This window comes from Delphinapterus leucas, chromosome 18 (genome assembly GCF_059928025.1).
Source record: "Delphinapterus leucas isolate spDelLeu-1000000601 "Yukka" chromosome 18, BTC_Dleu_Yukka2, whole genome shotgun sequence".
NCBI lineage: Eukaryota > Metazoa > Chordata > Mammalia > Artiodactyla > Monodontidae > Delphinapterus > Delphinapterus leucas.
Window position 1 is genome coordinate 49251646 of NC_143146.1, and position 3415 is coordinate 49255060.

The 3415-nt window shown below is 37.3% G+C and overlaps 1 pseudogene; it reads left to right on the plus strand.

Annotated features, from left to right (window-relative positions):
* Positions 1-1145: 1145 nt before the first annotated feature.
* On the plus strand, positions 1146-2316 carry LOC111167867 (large ribosomal subunit protein eL31 pseudogene; annotated as a pseudogene).
* The last annotated feature ends 1099 nt before the right edge of the window (positions 2317-3415 follow it).

Sequence of the window (3415 nt, forward strand, 5' to 3'; positions counted from 1 at the left end):
CTTCTGCCAGCATTCAGTAGGTGTTCTGTAGGAGTTGTTCCACATGTAGATGTATTTCTCTTGTATTTGTGGAGAAGAAGGTGATCTCCATGTCTTACTCCTCCACCTTCTTGAAGGTTTCCTCCACTCTTATTTTTATAATAAAAAAGTGAAATTGTTCCATTGAATCATTTTCTATTTAAATCAAATTAAAATGCCCTGAGAAACATTTCAGTTGTTCAATTCACATGTTCCCTTCAGAAATAGACAAGGTGTATTTCCTGAGATAAGAAAAGCTTTATAATTCTCCACCTCAGTAATTTGCTTCTGAGTTGCAACTATGTCCAGTCTTCATTTATTCCTTCTCGAATGCTTTTCCGTTTTCCTCATAGATCTGAGTTTCTGACCTATATAATTTTCCTTCTCCCTTTTTCTTTTCCTTTGTGCTTAGTTTGTCTCATGTGCTCATAGAGTGTCATGAGCAGAGACCTTGGACCCGGCACCTCAGACCAGAGTTTCCAGTGTGAAATGGCTATGGCAACACCTCAGCTCTGGATGGTGTGCAGAAGCGCTGTCCAGGACACTCAACTCATGATGGCAGCAGCAGGTCATGTGCAGAGCCACTGCACCTGGCACTGTACTCTGGAATCTGAGCAGCACAGCTGTGCCTGCCTGATGAGAACTCTGCCCCTTCCCCTCTGAAGAAGCCCTAGCTATATGTATATTTTTTTATAAAAATATGGAATAGTAATGTCATTGAAGATTAAGGAGATCTGTTTTAACTCTTCACACATAATTGCTATGAGTGACTGAGAAAGATTAGTGTTTGTATAAAATGACAGGTTTCAACTAGGTTCAAATTGTGAAAGTAAGGTTTAACGAAATATTTAAAAGTGTAGGGGCTTCCCTGGTGGCACAGTGGTTGAGAGTCTGCCTGCCAATGCAGGGGACATGGGTTCGTGCCCCGGTCCGGGAGGATCCTACATGCCGCAGAGCAGCTGGGCCCGTGAGCCATGGCCGCTGAGCCTGTACATCCAGAGACTGTGCTCTGCAATGGAAGAGGCCACAGCAGTGAGAGGCCCGCATACCGCCAATATATATATATATATATATATATATATATATATATATGTGGGGGCATGTGCTTTCCACCTGGGCCCGGCAGAATGGCTCCTGCAAAGAAGGGTGGCAAGAAGGGTCTTTCTACCATCAATGAGGTGGCAACCAGAGAATATAGCATCAATATCCCAAAGCACATCCATGGAGTGGGTTTCTAGAAGTGTACCCCTTGTACACTCAAAGAGATTTTGGAATTTGCCATGAAGGAGATGGGAATGTCAGATGTGCACATTGACACCAGGGTCAACATAACTGTCTGGGCCAAGGGAATAAGGAATATCTCCTAGGTGTCTCTGTGTAGCTGTTCAGAAATGAAGTTGAAGATTCAGCAAACAATTTCTATACATTCCTTACCTATGTACCTGTCACCATTTGAAAAACACTACAGACAGTCAATGTGGATGAGAACTCACCACTGATTGTGAGTAAAGTCATAAAGCCATACACAAAAATGTGTAGGGGACACTGTTAATCATATACATGAGGTCTTAAAGAGCATAATAGGAAATCTGGGAAGGAAAGAAAGACCTCAAAAACTGGATTTTGAATGAATTTGTATCAACACAATATGGAAATAACTTGAAGTAAAAGCAAATTATCAAAGGAATTTACATATTGAATGGTTTAAAAGGAAAATAGGGAAATATAGTGTATATTTTCCTCTCACAAGCTTGTGAATTACTTCTAGCTAAGTCACTTTAACATTTAGTTCTGAGATATGTAATATGCAGACTTTAAATTAATATTGTTTACAATCCTGAAATTTTCTTATTAGGATTTCTTCTTTGGTCATATATTCAGCATAACTCAAGAAGTTTTTATGCATATTTTGTGAATCTATTGTATTTAATGAAAACCCATTTGTTATTTTTATCTGAAAAGATGACAATACCTTCTTTTTTAAATCATTTCTTTTTCATTTTTTATTTGAAAATTTTGAATGTACACAAAGAGCAAAAAAGAAAAGTATAATGATCCCTCATTACCATCATCCAGCAGCAAAAATTATCAATATGTTGCCAAACTTGATTCATCTATACCTCCCACTTTCCATTCTGTGCTTGTTATTTTTATTTAACAGCTTTACTGAGGTATACAATTCATAGAATTCACCCATTGTAACAGTACAAGTTGATGATTTTTAGTAAATTTATACAGATGTTCAAAAATTACCACAATCTTGTTTTAAAACATTTTCATCACCCCAACAAATCCCCATAGACCCCCTCCTCCCCACCTCCATTGCCTGTTTATGGTCAATTCCTGCTCCAAATCTGAGTTCCAGGTAACATTTGATCTGCTTTATATCTCTGTAGTGTTGCATCTATATCTCTGTAGATGTTTCATATATAGAGGATTATACAATATGTAATCTTTTGTTTCTGGATTCTTCCACTTAGCATAATATTTTTTAGGTTCATCCGTGTTGTAGCATATATAAGTACTTCAATTATTTTTTATTAATGAAGAGTATTCTAGTATATAGATAGACCATATTTTGTTTATGTACTCACAAACTGATGCATATTTGAATGTAGGTTGGGGATTTTGTGTTATAAAAATGCTATGAACATTCATTTAAAAGTCCTTTTGTGTACATAGATTCATTTTTCTTGGGTAGATACATAGGTGTGGAATTGCTGGGATATATGGTAGTTTTGTAAGAAACTGAAAACTTGTGTTCTAAAGCAGTTACACCAGTTTACATCTCTACCACCAATGTGTGAGAGTTCCAGCTTCTCCACATTCTCCTCAACACTTGCTTTTGTTTCCATTTTATTATAGTCATTTGACTGCATAGGAAGGGGTATCCATTGTGGTTTTAATTTTCATGTCCCTAATGACTAATGATGTGGAGCAAATTGAGTTATTTTTAGTGAGGTGGATGGACATAGAATCTGTCACACAGAGTGAAGTAAGTCAGAAAGAGAAAAACAAATACGTATGCTAACACAAATATATGAAATCTAAAAAAAAAAAAAAAGTCATGAAGAACCTAGGAGCAAGATAGGAATAAAGATGCAGACCTACACATGTATATGTATAACTGATTCACTTTGTTATAAAGCAGAAACTAACACACCATTGTAAAGCAATTATACCACAATAAAGATGTTAAAAAAAAATGCAGACCTACTACAGAATGGACTTGAGGATATCAGGAGGGGGAAGGGTAAGCTGGGACAAAGTGAGAGAGTGGCATGGACATATATACACTACCAAATGTAAAATAGATAGCTAGTGGGAAGCAGCTGCATAGCACAGGCAGATCAGCACTTGGTGCTTTGTGACCACCAAGAGGGGTGGCATAGGGAGG